At 46.1% G+C, this 18,750-nt stretch overlaps 1 protein-coding gene and 1 long non-coding RNA gene across 22 annotated transcripts in view; one reads left to right on the top strand and one right to left on the bottom strand.

Annotated features, from left to right (window-relative positions):
- Nfasc (neurofascin) overlaps positions 1-18,750 on the top strand; it is a 179,665-nt gene that overhangs the window by 42,465 nt on the left and 118,450 nt on the right. The window lies entirely within an intron of this gene.
- The window catches only part of LOC110292018, a 28,191-nt gene continuing 14,136 nt past the window's right edge, over positions 4,696-18,750 (bottom strand). The window contains exons 4-5 of the long non-coding RNA XR_002377640.1: positions 6,239-6,375; positions 4,696-5,727 (exon numbers count right to left, since the gene is read on the bottom strand). This is a non-coding gene — a long non-coding RNA (uncharacterized LOC110292018). The remainder of the gene's footprint in view (positions 5,728-6,238; positions 6,376-18,750) is intronic.

Genomic DNA, 18,750 nt, shown 5'->3' with positions numbered 1-18,750 from the left:
ACAGGGCCCCCAATAGAGGAGCTAGAGAAAGTGCCCAAGGAACTAAAGGGTTCTGCAATCCTATGTGGAACAACAATATGAACTAACCAGTACCCCCTGGAGCTCGTGTCTCTAGCTGCATATGTATCAGAAGATGGCCTAGTTGGCCATCAGTGGAAAGAGAGGCCCATTGGTCTTGCATGTTAAAAAACAGCAAAAGTAAAAATAAAAAAAAAAAAAGAGAGAGAATTGGGAGTCTGTCTTAGTTAGGGTTTTACTGCTGTGAACAGACACCATGACCAAGGCAACTCTTATAAAGACAACATTTAACTGGGGCTGACTTACAGGTTCAGAGGTTCAGTCCGTTATCATCAAGGCAGGAAGCATGGCAGTGTACAGGCAGGCCTGCTGCTGGAGGAGCCAAGAGTTCTACATCTTGTTCCGAAGGCAGACAGGAGCAGACTGACTCCCATGTGGTTAGGAGGAGGGTCTCATTGCCCATCCCCACAGTGACACGCTTCCACCAACAAGGCCATACCTCTTAATAGTGCCACTCCCTGGGCCAAGCATTTTCAAACCACCATAGGACCTTTATGACTAGCCAGGACTTAGCAGTGGCTAGTCACACTTAGGCTTCCTATTAAAAATATGTTCTCTGAGGATGGGCCTAATGGCTGGTCAGTCCTGATGAACAAATATTAACATCCTAGCATCACTTAGTTTTGCTTATCTTTAACAGGCTTAGCTAAATTCTACTTGGTGTGATTTAATGTCTCCTATGCAATCCTATTAGTAAATCCTGTATAATACCAGTTCTGTTACATTGTGCTTGTACCTCTTCCCACGGTATTCATCACATTTTAGCAAGTGTCAGAATTTTCTTCCTTATGGCTGCTAACATCATTAAACTATGTCTGTGTGTTCTTTCTGCTCTGATGATCCCCCCTAAGAGAAGCAACTCAAGGAAGGATGTCTTAGCTCACATTTTTAGAGGTATCGGTTCATCACAGCAGGCAAGGTGTGGTGGGCCAGAGCCATCAAGAACACTGCAGTAGCCAGGAAATGGGGGTATGATAGGGAGAGAAATAGGTGCCATTACAATCTTCAGAGGCACACTCCAGTGATGAGCTTTCTCCAGCTCCCTAAATAATGCTACCGTCTGGGGACAAAACACCCTCCATGCGTGCCTGTTGGGGGACATTAAATATCAGAGCAATGTACATATCACTTTTGGTCTTCCATCTATTAGTAGGCAGACATCTGAGTTGCTTCTGCCTTCTGGCGCTCTTGTGAACATTGGTGTACACATATTTGTTCATGTCATTGCAACCTCCAATGTTCAGCATCCTCCTGGCAACTCCTGTTTGTCCTGTGGATACTCAAGGACCTTGAGCGCCTACATTTATGGCCCCTGGCCTGCTCCATGCCTCTAGTCAGTGCCTCCAGCAAGCAGATAGTCTGTTGTAGGTATATCAGCCTTGATGGATAGTAGGGACTCAGGTCTTAGTCAGTGGAGTTTTGTGAGTCTTTCTCTAAAAGCTCCCTTCTCGGGATGTCTTGGCCACCAGCTAACTTGTGGTTTGTGATTCCAAGGAGCCTCTTAATGCAAGGATGCAACTGAGTACCATTATTTCATCAGGAAAACAAATGATTGTCATCAAGCACCCACTGTGTTCATTCAAGGTGTCACCATGGTGCCGCAAACGCCATCTTTCACATGACAGTCCTGTGAGGTAGGATGAGGATCTGGGGAGAGTCTCCGCTCCAGCTCACACAGGCTGACATTGTTCCTCTGCAAACCTGAGAAACTTGTGGGACTTCCAAGGCAAGTGAGCTAGGGAAATGTCCTGGGCTTCTCCTCTCTAATAGAAATTCCCTCTATAATTTGAAAGAGAAAATGTGTGGGGCTTCCTTGCCCTAATTTTTGCAAAGTATAGAATTATAATTAAGAGTTTGTTTTGTTTTTACAACGTATAAAAAATAGGGAGAGCAGCTTAATGAAGCCTCATGTGCCCACTGCCTAGCGCCAGCAGTGATCTCTGCCTGGCCCATCTCCTTTCATCTCTGATTCTCCTCTTTGATCTGGGATCCCAATTCAGGGGGTAGCAGTTGGTGTTTTCTGGATGAGGACAGGAAAATGGACAAATCTGGGTATCCTGGAGCAAAATCCTCCCCAGCTGGCAGTGTTAATTGCCCGAGGCCAGAGTCACTGCATCTGTCCTCTGGTTCTTGACCACTGTCCAGGAGGCTAGGGAAGGGGCGCGTCTGAGAGACCAGCCAGCCCTGCTGGGGTGGCTTGTAGAGAGATTTCCTTCTTTAGAGCATTGTCTTCCTGTTGATAGATTTTTATTGGAGAATCTTTTGAGTGGAAAGAGGTCAAGTGAGGATAACCTTCACCATAAGGTACCACAGGGGAGATGCTGGTGTTAGGGTAAAAGATGGTTGGACCAGCGGGAAGCAACCACGGACCTTTTCAGCTACATGCAGTAAAAATCTGCTTGTTTGTTTGTTTGTGAGATAGGGCCTTCCTGTGTCACCCAAACTGGTCTCAGATGTGAGATCTTCAGCTTCCTAAGCAATACTTAGGGAGAGGATGGGAGAGAAAAAGATAGAGACCAAAACCTAAAATGGGTCAAAAGAAGGGAATCCAATTGGGCTTACTGGTTTTCTCTGTGTCTTACTTCAGGTTTCTATTGCTGAACCGTCAGAAGCCCAAACCATGGGCTTCCCCCACTGACCAGAGAAATTATGTCTCCTCGCTGAATAAAGTGACTTCTCACTGAATAAGCTAACTCAAGAGCAGCAGCCCTTTTGCCCTCCCTCCTGGGGCTGTAGCTCACAAATGCTGGTTGCTATGGATACAGGCAACTGAGGCTCTCTTGGGGCTATGACTGCATGGTGGTAGTGGAAGCAAGGCAAGCTGTTTATGGCAGCGATTACAGGCCTGGTGTTGGTGCTTTCCCAAGATGGTACCCCTTCACAGAGGCAGGGGATTACCTTTGTCTGCACACCACCTCAGCCCCTGGGACCCATGAGGGTGTGTCCCTGAGTTCAGCCACACTGCAGAGCCACTGGACAGAGGCAGGAGGGCACAGCCCAGTTAGGGAGGCCACTCTGCCTTTCTAGTTCTGGAGGCTGACAAAGCTAAATGAGACAGTGCTCCCTGAAGTATGTCCCTGGATGGATAGCAACACAAGCTAGCTCTCTGTGAGTGGGACCCTGTCCTGGAAGCCAAGGGGAAGACATCAAAAGGTAGAGGAGGTACAGATCATGTCATCCGGGGCCTTCCTGTCCAGTGCGATAACCAGGGTCACTGGAATACAGCACACAGGAAATTAGGCAACCATCGGTGGAGAGACAGACGGCTTCTTTGTATGTGACAAAGATTCTTCTCTTGATGAATATGGCTGCTCATGGCTGTGATCCCAGCACTCCAGGAGATGGAGACAGAAGGTTCAATAACACAAGACCATCCTAGGCCACATAGCAGGATTAGATCCAATCACAACCTCCCTCTCCGTCCCTCAAAAGATTCTTTTTGACCAGACCTTAGTCAGGTTCCTGGGCTTCTTCCCAGACCTAGCTGTGTACTTCTTGCAAAAAATCCAGTTTTAGCTTGGGTTCTGCTGAGTCACTGGGCAAGAATCTTCCATTTCAGGATCTGACCACCCTGACTTAGTATCTGACCAGGGTCCTCAACCTCCATGGATTAAGTGATGTCTGATCTCCCTGGTCTTAGGCCAGTTTAGTTTAACCTTTCTCTTAGTTTCCATGCACAGCCCCACCCACCCTCTGCCCATGCTCCTTTAGGAATCAGGTCCAGTCTCTCCCCTACTGCAGGATTCTGTTGCAGTGGTCTGTCTTCCCACTTTAGTGGTCTTGAGTAAGCCTAATCTCCTTTGATTTAACAAGTGTCGTGGAATAATTCTTCCCACTATTGCAAACCCCAGGGACCAGACTCACCCCCATGGCCATCTGACCTGGCCCACCCCACTCATGCGCCACATTCTGCACACAACACCGGTCTTTGGGTTGATACCAGCCCAGGAGTTTTTCTTTGCTACTCTGCCTGGAGCCATTTTCCTATTACCACTCAGTTTATGCCTTCTCTTTATCAGGTCTCTGTCTGGTTATCATTCCTGACCCCTCCATGGAAAGCCAGCACTTCCTTCCTCCCGACCCCACTTCTCTTCCACCTTTATATTTCTGTTATCTGTACTTGCATTATTTACATATCTGATGTTTTATTGATTATCCTGCCCATTCAAAAGGTGAGTTCCCCGAGTACTAAGATAATGTCTTGCTTACCCCTGGAACTTCATTGCCAAGGGCCTTGCTTGGCACATGTGAGCTACTCGATAAATAATAAACGAGTGAGAAACTGTAGCTCAGGGCATGCCATTGAATGTCGGGAGAATGTTTGCAATATGTTATTCTATTGTCTTCCCCATAATAAAGGCAACACTTCTCATTTGGAATCCTAATCTGCAATTGAAAGACATTTTTCATGAAAGTAGACTTAGGTTTAAGATAATGTCTCACATTGCCCTGGAGGTGGAGAAGGGGACCCCCTATGTGCTCACAGGAGCTGATGAAAGCCTTGTTTCTTCAGTGGGTATCAGTCCAGGTTAGAAACTGGCACATACAGGGCTTCACATAGGATGCACACTGGAGATGGCTAGCAGAGACTTTTCTGGAAAGCAGATTTTGAGTGAATTTTAGTATCAGACAGAAAATGTACAGTTTATACGAATGTTTGAGAAGCCACATGGACAAGCGCTTGTGGGCACCAGGGAGTAGATCTGTGTGGACCAGATGGAGTCTGAGCTTAGATAGGCCAAAGTAAAGAGGTGGAGGGCTCCAAAAGCCTGCATTTGAATGACAGGCTTTATGGGGCTGGGACCTCACTGGAGCAGTGACCCATGAACTCTGCTTTCTGACCCCTTCCTGGTCACTTATGTCCCTTTGAAGTTATGTTAGCATGATGGCCCCCCTGGGGAGCACCGATCCTCCTCCCATAGCTGTACAGCTGGGGTGTGGGGCATCTGTGTACACAAGAGTCAGCTGGCAGGTGGAGGACGACCCAGCCCTCAGGAGGATGAGCCTCAGCTCGGCAGCTTGCCATCCTTTGTTTAGTGGGGAACCTGTCAGGCCAGAGGTCAGCGTTTTCCCTGGAAGATGTCAGAGCTTGACACGGCTGGCACGGGTAGGGGGTAAGGTCAGGTTTCCAAGGAGCTGACTGGGATAAGGTCCTATCTCCATCAATTCCCTGCTGTGTAGAGTCTGGCCAGCGTAGGCAGCATGGGTCTGGCATTGCTGCTTCTGCAACCTGGTTACAGGGCTGTATGTGAGCAGTGAAGAGGCCTATCAGAAGCCAAATGGGACCTCATTCTAAGGATGAGGCATCACAAATCCAGCTACCTGAAGAGCTAGGAATGGAACCTGCTGTCCTCACGTCTAGCTTCTTAAGGGGTCAGAAGAGCTGGGCAGAAGTGAGGAAGGACAACAGGACCCCAGTATCTCAGAATCCTGTTGTGCTTCCCAGAAAGCAGTAAGCTTGGTTTGGGTAGCAGAGTGACATCCGTTCTTCTACAGGGTGGCATTGATGTGGCTCCCTTGCCATGTCGCCCCCAGGTGCTTTTAGGGGTGGTAGATGGCACTGGACCCGGTCAGCACTGTGCTCTAAGAACATTGAGCCAGAGGGTGACAGCCATGTGTAGAATAGCCTGGGATGGATATACAGCTGGCCTGCCAATGAAGAAGGCCCGTGTCACTCAAGGCTCTACCTGCTGTACCTGACACCCACTCTCTAGGCCCAGTGAGCTAGTTGGTGGCTCTTAAAATCACGTATACATTTGTAAATTTTTGGCCTTGTTTGCTTGTTTGTTTTGAGATACTCTTTCTTTGTGGTCCAGGCTGGCTTAGAACTAACTCACCGCCTTCCTGCTTCATCCTCCGAAATTTTGAAGTGACAGGCATACATTACCTTGTTAGCTACACATGCATAATGAATCCTATCCTTCTCCCCTCTCCCTCTGAGGATTTTGCAGAGAGGCGAGCGAGAAGGTGCTGGGGGGGGAGGGGGCGCGGAGAAGGCACTGTGCTAGCCCTTAGTTGTGGGAGCCAGGTAGTGAGTGTTCGGGGTTTGCACCTAAACTCCTCCCCTTGACTTCAAACAGGCTCTTTGACCTTTTGGAACCATGGTTTGAAAGGAACATTAGTCAGTTAACCGAGTTGTCACACTGAGTAGAGGACTCACCTCTGTGCCGAGCACACAGTAGGTGTACATGACAGTATGGGCTTTGTCCTCTTCATCAGCATAGTGGTTAAATGTCGATCTTGTGTCCACCACTATGGAGAGAGTCAGATTCCAGTCCTTGATTTCCCAGAGTCATTCTATGACATAGGAAAAAGAGGACAGTGCTCAATTTACTGTGGGAAGTTGGTGTTGGAGTCACCTGTAAGGATGTTGGGGGAGGTGACTTTAAAGGTCTATAGAACAGTGATGGGAGGGATTATAAGAACAACTTTATATGGTGTCAAATGAAAATCTTCCCAATGGTAACTGGGAAACAAGCAGGAAGCCCTCGAGCCAGGGACAAGCAGAAGCTCTGGAACCTTCTCTCTCCCTTCTCCCCACGGGCACCATCCACTGGGCACCTCCTTCCCAAGGACCAGAAAATCTGTACGGCTTGGTGGATAAAGAATCCATTCCCCTTCTCTGTGCTCACTGGATTATGTGGGCAGCTAGAAATAGTTTTCAGCCCACCAAAGGAGAAAGAATTGACCAAAGCTGTTGCCAAAATATTTAGTAAATTCAAAAGAGCCTTGTTTACAAAGAAAGTGGCTAGGCTGCAAGCTTCATCTTCTGATTTGACATCACGGCCTGATGGGCATGGCCTCTATCTGGTATGGTCCCCCTTCCCAGGTCCACAGGCAATTGGCCTGGGCAGGATTGTTTTTGTTTTTGTTTTTCAACTTTTTATTGCATGGTCATGAGCTTGCTTTTATTTATTTATTTATTTATTTATTTATTTATTTATTTATTTATTTATTTATTTATTTTTAGTCTGACCTCTTGGTTCCCAGAATGACGACTCTGAGACGTATATTTGAATAACTGCCTAGGCCATAAGCTTTGACTTGTTCTCTAATTTATATAGTCCGTTTGTTCCAGCCTATGGCTGCCACGTGGCTAGTCACCTCTTCTCAGTTTCTTGCCACTGTCTCCTCTGAGCCCAGGGCAAATAACTCCCGTTCTTGACTCTTCCTTAGAATTTTATCTGTCTCTGCCGGATGTCCCACCTCCTGTTTCCTGGCTCACCTAATAGGCCATTAGATTTTTATTGACAGGTGATGCTTCCACACACTACAGGAGATTCTCTCCACATTATTGATTCCTTGTGAGTGTCATATCATGCACCCCACTCATCTCCCAGTCATCTCTGACTTCCCTCATATCCACCCTTCACCCTTGCAACCTCCCCCCACCAAAATAAAACACAAATAAACAAACAACAACAAAATAAACAAAGCATAGAAAACATCATGGAAGCTGTGGCGTGTCACCGTGTGTCCCACAGTCTATCCTTCTGTCCATACAACTTCACTTGCAAATGTTCACTGCAAGGAGCCATTGGTCTGGTTTGGGGTCTCTGGCTTCTGTGACACCATCAAAATTGGATCCTCAGCTGGACTCTTCCAAGCCATCCAGTTGCTCTGGGCAGAATTTTCAAGGAAGTAAATTTCTGCTTCCTCTTGTGTGGTTAGACTAAGATGAACTCCTGAACTACCCTTGCCCTTGTGTCCTTTGTAAGGTGGGCATTACCTTTGACTATCTTCAGGGAGTGTCCTTGAGGGGAAATTTGGTTTTTAGAAGCCACTAGTCAAGTCAGCCTAGTATTAGGCGGACTGAAGAGACTTTTAGTTCCAAACAAATGAGGCTGAGTTTTGCTCAGCTTCAAAACTGACTCAGAAATAGGTTGTAAACACAATTTCATAATGTTTTGAGCAATGGTCACAGAGTTAGAGCAGCAGGTGGCAGGCCAATAGCTTTGAAGGACAGCAGTCATTTGGGTATATTATTTATGATTTTTACATTACTTACTACTTTATATTTAAAGCTGATTTTAAAAAGGGAACTATTATCTTTATTCTTATTAATCTGGTAATGTGTTTGCTTAGTGTGTCTGTACTCTCTATTTTCCTAAAGTTTGTTTACCCGGCTCATTAGCTATAATAGCTTACTAAATATCTTATTTCTATGGTCTTCAAACAGAGTGCAGCTGATTAAACCCAGATTGCTGTGCCCACACAGAGCTTCTGACTCAAGGTTACAGTGAGATGTGCTGATTGGCATTTTAATAATCTCCCAGGTGCTACTGCGAGATCCTGCTTTAGATCCCTTGGCCTATCTAGAAGGGCCTTAGGTCATCTAGTTCAGCCCCCAGAACAACCCAAGAAACTGAGACCCAGGGGAAAAATTACTCTCTTGATATCACATAATTGGTTAGTAGTACAGCTGGGAACCCAGGCAGTCTCTACGCTGATTCTAGGCACTTCTGAGGCTATTCCTTGGTTGGGGACTAGTTTACAGGATAATGGGTTGTTACAATCTTGTGGGATGTTTTTGGTTTCAGACACCCTGACCTCTTATTATCTCCTATGGTACAGGATCTTTACTTCATCAGGACAAAGCCTGTGTTGATTTTTCTAAAATTATAACGTCATACACAATATAACACTTTCCAAACTTTGAGGCATGTGGCTGTGGTTGGAAACACATTCAGTGTCATTATAGTGCCATTACTAGCCAGCCTTTACGAGTTCTGTTTATTTGATTGGTTTTTCTTTTAAATGGTGTCTTGCTATGTAGCCTGTGATGACTCCAAACTCCCAGTCCACATGCCCCAGGCTCTACAGCCTTCTTATCTTCCCAAACCAAAACCCTACCTGCCATACCCTATCTCCTGATCCTTCCTCCTTCCCCCTTGGCAGCTTCTGTTCTGGTTCCTTGGTCGATGAGTGTGAGCACTGTAGGAAGCTCATGGAAGTGAGGCCTGCAATTCTTTCCCTGAGTGGTTGGATGTTTACCCTGTTGAGGCGAGCATCAGCTTGCAAATGTCTAGCATACTCCTCGGCACGAATGTGTTGTCTTGCCCTTACCCATCGTTGCTCAGTGGACATCTGGGTTGTTTCCACTTATTTAGCGCTCACAGAATATATTCTGTGGGGATGAGGAGATGGCTCAGTTGGTGAAGCAGTTGGCAATTGAGTGTGAGATTAGAGCTCAGGTCCTCAAAACCCATATAAATGCTGGTGGCTGTGGTGATCAGCCCTCGGAAGCTGGAGGTGGGAATCCCCAAGGCAAGCTGGCCAGCCAGATTAGTCCTATAAGTAAGCTCTGGGTTCAGAGACCCCCCTGCCTGATGCAGGGTGTGGTGGAGCATGCCTTTAATACTGGCAAACAGAGGCTTGTCGATCTCTGTGAGTTTCAGGCCAGTCTGGTCTCCTGCCAGGGATAAATGTAAGACCCTGACTTGTTAATGAACAAACAAACAAGAAAAAAAGACCCTGCCTCAAGAAATGACATAGAAAGAAATCAAAGAGGGTCTGTACATACATGTGCTCAACGCGCGCACATACACACACACACACACACACACACACACACACACACACACCAAGCACATAGAAGTCCTGCTGTGAATGTGGCCGCATTATGCCTCCCAAGGTTCCACTTTCAATTCTTTTCAGTACAAAACTGGAAAAGGGCTTGCAGAATCATGGGAGTAAATCAGTGCTTAGGTTTTGGAGCAACCTAATTTGCTTTGGATTCTGGGAGTTTAAGGCTGGAAATAGGGAACTGCAATTAACAAATGAGTGGATATGCAGCCTGAACAGACCCTGGCTCCTACCCATCTGGGACTGCTGTTAAGTGGTAATCGACTGCCCTGAGGCCTTGCAATAAAGTGACCTTGTTATTCACAGTTCACAACCAGGACTTGCAAATGGCCTCTTGGATTTTTTTTCTGCTTCCGACTGCCTGCCATCAGTCTCTGTTCACATTTGTCTCTTCTGTGCCTTTGGGCGTTTATCTGTTGTATTTCTGTCCATCCTCTCCAGCCAGTGCCTCAAACTGTCCTCATTGCAGAGTGGAATGAAACAGTGATCAAAAGAGAGGAATTCAGTTTAAAAGCTTTTATTTTGTGACTTTAAAGTTGGATAGAAAAAAAAAGGCAAGGATCAGGGACAGGGAGTGGAGAGATGGCTCTATATGGTTAAGAGCACTGACTGCTTTTCCAAGGGACCCAGGTTCAATTCTCAGCACCCTCACAACTGTCTATATCCCCAGTCCAGGATCTAACACCATCTTTGGCCTCTGTAGGCATCTCACAATATGGTGCACAGGCAGTCATGCAGGCAAAACGTATACATAGTATCTATATTTTTAAAGCAGGGAACAGAAACAGGTCAGTTATTTCAATGTTACTGTCTTCATAATGTTGGAGCACAGGGACTTTCTTAGTACCAGGACTCGGGCTGACTGCAATCTTTTGGGCTGGCCTTCCTTCTGAGATTGAAAGACTAGAGTGCATTGGAAAGCAACCCCTGAAAGACCTATTGTTTCTTCCTCATCTTTTCCAGATCAAGACAGACAGACAGACATCTCCCTCAGTGTGCGCAAGCCTTGTTTCTTTTTCTCAGGTTAAACTGGAGGCTCCAGGCAATTTCTGGATCCCGGGAATAATCAGGGAAGGCAAATGTACCCGGCGGTAATTGGTGATATTTATCTGGCGGCTGGGAGCTGTCATCGAGTCTTCAGACTACAAATTTGTAGAATCCATTAAGATCGGTGCATGCTGCTAAATTGTAACCAGACTCCACCTTATCTCAAAGATGGGCTTGAAAAGGCAATTCCCCCCACTGACAGCTGCCTTTCTTATCCTGGGATTCTGTATGTGAAAGGGAGGGAGGCAAGTCTAACAGCCCTTAGGTGAGAACAGAAAAGGTGTGGGTTCCCCAGGTCTGCTTAGGAGGAGGCAGAGCAGCACGTGGGTAAATTCCCTGGCTTTCCTGGAGGACCCACAGAAAGAGTAAGTTATTCGTCACATGGTATCCCTGGGATGGCAGGAGGCGAGGTGTCCCCTAGTAACAGCACTTCCTCTTCCTCCGTCCACATGTTTAGGAGCTGCTGCAGAGGTGGGTGGGTGGGTGCTAGGAGCAGCCTGGGCTCTACAGCTATGTGAGACCGCGTGCTGTGCCCCCTTCTATGGCTGCCGCGTGACTGAGAAGACCAAACTTCTCCTTTTGGAAAAACAAGGCATGCTTTAGGGCATCCAGCCACCCTATTTGATAGGACAATAAAACAAGCAGTGATTGCCACTCCCAACACCCTGCAATGGTTTCTGGTATGAAGAAAATACCAGAAGAGGGGGATAAGGGAGAAACGTTTCAAGTTTCAATCAAGAGATAGGACAAACGTTGCTTTTGTCCTTAAAGGTAGAGGGTGCTGCCCTCGGGGGGAGTACAGAAGGAGTGACAGTGGCATGTTCCCTCAGATGCTCAGCTTGGTGTCCTAGTGATGGACCAGGCCTTCTGGGCTAAGCTGGCAGGGTAGGTGGAGAAAGCATGGCTGCGTTGGAGACCCAGGGATTTGTATCTCCACTAAAGCACCTACAAGTAAGATGCCAAACGTCCCAGATGATGCAGAATGCAAAGATCTCTTTGGTGTTCTGAGTCACTTGACATCTTATCTGCATCCCTGGAAAGTAGAGCCTACAGATCAGGCCTCTGCTGCATCTCGCTTAGGAAGTGAAATCCAAGAGAACATAGTGAGAGAAAGGAGAGAGTCAGAGAGGGAGGGGTCGCCAATGCAAGGGTGTACTGTTGACCTAACTCCTCTACGTACCAAGTCTAGCCAGTGACACACAATCTAGTGTGGTTTTAGGGCTGTGGAAATGGTGACTCCTTGCCTCAAAACAGTCTATGGAGAAGAACCTTTCCCATTGGCCAGAGTCATACCACGGGGCATCAGCTCTCCTGATCCGAGCTATACAAGCCTGGGTTTCTTGTTGTCTCACCTTCGTTGTCAGGACAAAACTCTGGGACTGGAAACGAGATGCGCAGATGTAAGCGTTCAGTCTAGGCAGTGTTGGGATGAGCTTATGGAAGCAGGAGGCTCCTTCAGAGATGGGCACTAAGGCTGCACTTCGGGCTGAGAGAAGTCGGCCACATCCTGGAGCCAGATGTTGCTGGGAGGAGCTCCAGCAGCATTCGACCACAGCCCTGCAGGAGTGGAAATGGACTCTTCCACCGGCTACCATCAAACTTCTCGCCTGATTCTGTCTCCCAGGAAACCTGGGGCCATTCACTATCTCTACCCAGGCCTCCATGGCACCTTGTGTTGTGGTTCAGAAATTTAGTGTCTCCCAAAGAGGCTCCCGTGTTGAAAGCTTGACCATCAGCTGTCAGCACTGTAGAAGTGAAGGGTCAATGGAGGACACTAGTCTGTTTTATCAACAGGTTAATCTATACCCGGATTCATAGCTATTAGGAATTAGGTCCTACTTGGAGGAAGTGGCTTATGGAGCCATGCCACTTGAATACATCTTGGTTGGGCAGTGGTGGCACACACCTTTAATTCTAGCACTTGGGAGGCAGAGGCAGGCAGATTTTTGAGTTCGAGCCCAGCCTGGTCTACAAAGTGAGTTCCAGGACAGCCAGGGATACACAGAGAAACCCTGTCTCGAAAAACAAAAACAAAAACAAAAACAAAAACAAAAAAAACAAAAAAAGTAGATCTTATGTCCAGATCCTGCCTTTCTCTTAAAGCTGCTGTAGCAGCCTCCTCTGCCACATGTTGCTGTCATGATGTTTAACCTCATCACAGCCTTTAACCAATGGATGGAAACCTCAGAAATAGTCTATTTAGTCCAAAATAAATCTTTCTTCTTTTAAGTTGTTTATGTTTTATATTTTTTGTTGTTGATGCCTAGGAAGGCTAATGATGTATCCTGCACCCAAACTGTTTCAGAGATGATTCTATGGGCATCTGTGTTCTCACTGGTTACTAGCAGGCCTTGTATGTCCTAGGCATTTCCTGTGTTCTGTGTGTGAGTACTTGCACGAGCCCTATAGAAAACAACTTATAAAGTTATAAACATGTGGGCTTAATATTTATAAAATGGGAGTAATTTGTCTAACAATTAGTTCTTGTATATAGACTGTCTGTTTGAAGGCTGCTTTGCTATGTTAACATCACCCTTCTTGACCTACCTTGGATAGTTAGTCCAACTCTTAGCACTTCCACGTTAGCATATATAAACACGGCCTGCTACTGACCCATTAGTGTGGGCTGTACATCAAACCTGCATTCTATGACTTAACACAGTCATATTATTTATTCACAAAGTACAGGGAACCAACAAAGCCAGGCTTAGCTTGGGACACTTCTTTTGATCATCATGCTAAGAGTCACTTGTACACCATCTTGTGTCCCAAATACTGCAGGATAACTAACAATCACACCTGGCATGCACTGTTGCCATGGTTGCACGGTTGCCATGGTTGGTCTGGGACTGTGATGCACTGTTGCCATGGTTGGTCTGGGACCGTGATGCACTGTTGCCATGGTTGGTCTGGGACTGTGATGNATGCACTGTTGCCATGGTTGGTCTGGGACCGTGATGCACTGTTGCCATGGTTGGTCTGGGACTGTGATGCACTGTTGCCATGGTTGGTCTGGGACTGTGATGCACTGTTGCCATGGTTGGTCTGGGACTGTGATGTACTGTTGCCATGGTTGGTCTGGGACTGTGATGCCCAACACAGTAGCCACTGGCACATTGGAAGTGCACCTTTCCCCTAATTGGGAAATGCTGTTGGTATACACCACACATCACATTTTCAAGACTTACTATGTCTGGTAGAAATTATCTCAGTAATTGTTATGTGTTGATTATATGTTTAAAGATAAAATTTGGGTTACATAAGATAAACAAATTTCAGCTTTTTCTCTTTTACTTTAAAAAGAGAATTTGAAAATATGAAATTGCTCTGTGGTCTATGTTATTGTATTCCTATTGAACAGTAACTTAGCTGGGACAAAGTACATCCCACCTTGCCTTTAATTCAGATGTTCCGTATCCTAAAAATGTCTGCAGACACGCTACAGCAAAGGAGAACTGTCTTACAGAGGCAAAAAATAAAGGGTTTGTGTTTATTTTTAGAGAGTAAGAAAGTGATGATCTGGTTTTGTCTCCATGTTGAGACTCGAACTAAAGCACCAATGAGAAGCAAGACTATTAGGCACAGAGAACGGAGTATACTGACACTTAGGAGCCCAAGTGGATGGCAGTTGGATATGTGTGGTTAAGAGACAGAGGAGTCTGGCTGTCAGTACTAGTGGCTGAACTTGCTGGATTAGGACAGAGTGATATACATAGGAAGAATATGTTTGGTAGAGAAAAAAACGTGAGTACACTTTTAAATATATAGTTTTGTAAGGTCCGCATGAGAGATCAAAGTACAAATGGATAATTAAAAAGCTGCAAGTGTAGATCTAATTGTGGGAGAGAAGAAGGGGTAAGAAAAATCAGCATGTGTAGGAAGCGGTTGAAATCACGGGTGGTGGTGTAAGAAGTGGTTGAAATTACCAGTGGCGGTGTAGGAAGTGGTTGAAATCACGGGTGGCGGTAAGAGCTTTCAGGGAGATGCAGAGGCTGAGAATGTCACAGAGAGACACAGGAAGCAGCTGGACTTGAATTGCATACAACATGACACTGGAAGAAGAGCAGGACATGACCTAGCAACAGGGCCTGGTGCCCAATCGATAGCTGCTAAAGGAGAGGACGAAGAGGCTCCATAGTCAGCCACCCGTGCTCCATAGCCAGCCACCCGTTACTGTGTTAGCTGCTTATCTTGCTGTGTTAAAATGCCTGACAAAGCAGCTTTCAGAGGGAAGGCTGTGTTTTGGCTCACAGTTCAAGGGTAAAGCCCATCACCATGAGGGAAGTCAGGGCAGCAGGAGGGAAGAGGTAGCTGGTTACATTGTATCCATCCAGCAGAGCGTGAAGGCTTGCGCTTGCGTACAGCTCACTTTCACTTTTTACTCAGCCCAGGACTCTAGTCCACAGCCTGGCACTGCCACATTTAGGGTGGGCCTTGACACTTCAGTTGACCTAATCTAGACAGTTTCTCACAGACATTCTGAGAGGAGTTCATCCATGGGGTTCTAAATCCTTTCAAGTTGCCCATCAAGATTAACCATCACAACTGTGCAGAACACACTGAGTTTAAGCCATAACTCCTCCCCCTCCCTTTTCCCTACAGGCTCGTGGCAGTCTCATATACAAATTCATTCAACATAACTTCAAACGCCCTCCATAGTCCTTAATAACCCAACGCCGCTTAAAAGTCCAAAGACCTAGTCTCATATGAGGCTCAGGGCAATCTCTCACAATCGCTTATAGAATCTAAGACAAATTACATAATTCCACTGTACGATAATACAAAATGAACGTTGATCAATTAAGAATGGCAGAATGCAGGCATACTAAGGAATGACTGGATGAAAGCCAGAGTGAAACTCCACAGGGAAAATATTAAATCCTGTAGCTTCATATTCAGCACCAAGGGCTTGTGAGGGAGTCATCTGGGCTCCAAATGACTTGGGTAACCCTACTTCTTCCAGCTCTGCTTCTTTTAGAACCTGAGGTCTTTACCCTGGGCCAGCTCCACTTTGTGGTTGCAGGTTTGTTTGGCAAATGACCCATGGTCCTGGCATCTCCAGCATTCTGGGTTTCCACAGCTTCATGCTGAGGCCTTGTGGGCCCTCTCTTCAAGGACTTTGGCCCTGCCACACATTCCCTGGCCTTAGTTACCCTCTGGAATTGTGATGCAAAACTCAATGACTTCCTCAATCTTCCTCAGTCTTTATGCCTGCAAAAGTACCATGTATATGATGCTACCAAGTTCAGCTGCCAGCTTGGAAGGCTCTATTGCCTGCCCCCCACTGGGCCAGGGTTGCATTGACCCTGGGGAAACACTTCCCTAGGTTGCTGATTTTGAGTAAGGAATCTAGTTTAGTTTCAGTTCCCGTCGCTGTAATAAAATACAAAAGTAACTTAAGGAAGAAAGAATTTATTTGGCTCGTAATTCCAGGTTATAGCCCATCAGTGGGAGAAGTCAAGGCAGCAGGAACTTGAAGCAGTCAATCACATTGCTTCCACCGCCAAGAGCAGAGAGCAGTGAATTAACACAGGCATTCTAGTGCTCAGCTCACTTTTCCTACTTTAATGAAAACCAGAATTTCCTACCTAGGGAATGGTGCCACCCACAGTGGACAGGTCTCTTCACCGCAAATAATGTAATCAAGATTATTCTCTTCGGACATGTCACAGGCCATCCTAGTCTAGACAATCCTTCACAAGACTCCTTCCCAGGAGATTCTAAAGTGCATCAATTTGACAATTAAATCTAGCCATCACAGAACCCCGTCAGTGGCGTCCTAACTGTACCCTCTCTCCTTATAATGAATTTGCATCTTCCTAGATCTTTTGATTCATGGAACTGAGATCTCAGGACACTTTTCTTGAGTGTAGAGTCCACCAAGGTAATAAAGTCATAACAGCGTAAATTTCAGGTCAACTTGTGTCCACTATCAGGAAACAGAGTGATGGGTGGTTGCGTTGAATTCACATTCTCATTTTATTCAGCCTGGCCCAAAGGATGCTACCACACATATATGGGCTGGATCTAACTAATCTTATCTTGGTAACCCCTCAAAGACATTTCAGAGATTTGCTTCCATAGTGATTCTAAGTCACGTTGAGCTAACAGTTGGGATTAACCTTCACGGTTGCTCGCCATTTTGTTCTCCAAAGGGCCTTGTACTAGTCACTGTGTTAGATATTAAGGCACATTGTGTTGTACTGTTCCAGATTACAGCTGCCCATGCTGCTTTGCAGGGTTAGACTTTTCCTGACTCTGCCTAGCTCCTCCTACTTACTTTGCTGTAAATTAAATATTTTAGAGTCTTAGGAAAAGTTGGTGAGGTTATTATAGTGGTTCTCACTTGCCTGCCTTACAAGACTTAACAGAGTGCCCAAACAGCATGTACTTAACAAGAGACCATTCATTACCTTTCAGTCTCAAGGGAGTTGCTTTCCAGTTTGGAGTAAGTCTTAGGTTTTAAAGGAACTGGTGTTTGTTTTTGCCTTTCTGCTTCGATATCCTTAGCTCCCACATTTATAACCTCATAGTTACAAAATGGATGCCTTATTCCAAGCATACACCCTAAAATACTTAAGCTCCTGGTGGAAGCAAAGTGCCGTGCTTCTGCGGCATGCTTTAGGAGACAGTGTTGGTCAGTTGACTTAGTCATGACTCTTTGGCCAACTTAGCTATGTACCTGTCTCTAAGCCACCAAGCAGCAAAAGGGAACTGAGTCACCGTTTACTTGGTTTGGCCAAACCATTAACTCGGTTCCTGGAGTCAGGGGAGGAGGAGTGAGCCCTGTGGAGTAGCCAAGTGTGCTTTGCCTAGTTTTCTGTTTGGTTTTGCCTTTAGTCCTTTGAATTCAGGATAAAAATTTTCAGTGGCAAGCACGTGACTGTATCAAGGACTGTTATTGCACACTGAAAAGATAGCATCCAACATACAGGTTTTTTTTTTTCCCCTTTCCTTGTTGTAAGGTTTCACTGTGTTTCTCTGGCTGACTTCAAACTCCTGGGTAAACACTGTCTGTGTGTCCCATCTCCTGAGTAGCTGGGAATTCAGGTGCGATTCCACACAGCTTTCAGTTGTCAAACTATGGAGTAGACCTGGCTGCCACCTCTTCTTGGTCATTTTTCTTCCTACAGCTTTTTCCTGCTTGAGTGACTGAGGCAATTCTCCAGGTTCTGTTCAATTCTGAACGGGTATTAATGCTGATTCTTTTTTTTTTTGGTTTTTGGTTTTTGGTTTTTTGTGTGTGCTAGAAGTGGAACCCATGCCACCTTGCCTGGCAGACAAATCCTCTACCACTAAGCTGTCCTGAGTCCAAGGGAACATTCTCTCACTATCTAAACCCACCTTAGAAAATCCTGCATTTCATCTTCTTCTTCTTCCAGCTTATGATAGAGGCTCTTCCTTGCCTCTGTCATTCTAGACTCTCTTACTCTTACCTTTAAAATATGCCACTTTCAGCACAGTGGCACACACCTTTAATCCCAGCACTCGGGAGATAGAGGCAGGTAAATCTCTGAATTTGAAGCCAGCCTGGTCTTCAGAGCAAGTCCCAGGATAGGCAGGGCTTCACAGACAAACTCGATCTTGAAAAACAAAACAAAACAAAACAAAAACAAGCAAATAAAACACAATGCCACCTTCTGTTCTTCTATCTCTAAGCAACCCCCGAAGCCCCGGTCCCCACAGGTCAGTTGGTACCACCGCAAGCTTGTTTGTTTTCTTTCTCCTGCATCGTTCACATCTTCCATCTCATTCCCTCACTGCCACTTCATGCCTTGCTGCTCTTGCCTCTCAAGAGAAACCGTCATCATTTCTGCTGTCCATTTCCTTCTCAAACACCCATCCGTGGGACAGAAAGACCCAGCAAGCAGTTCACGTGTTCTAGCATGAGCTCTTCTGCCTGCCATTAGGATAGCCGCTAGGCTGAGAGGGGACTCGGGTGAGAGAAGGGAGCGTTGAAGGAGCATTGGCTTCCTCAGCATTGCCCAGGCCTTTTACTGTAAGAATGTCTCACATGTTGTTCACACAATTGATAAAAGA

The sequence above is a fragment of the Mus caroli genome, chromosome 1 (assembly GCF_900094665.2).
Source record: "Mus caroli chromosome 1, CAROLI_EIJ_v1.1, whole genome shotgun sequence".
Taxonomy (NCBI): domain Eukaryota; kingdom Metazoa; phylum Chordata; class Mammalia; order Rodentia; family Muridae; genus Mus; species Mus caroli.
Note: the sequence above shows the minus strand (reverse complement) of the source record. Positions and strands in the feature narration are given on the sequence as shown.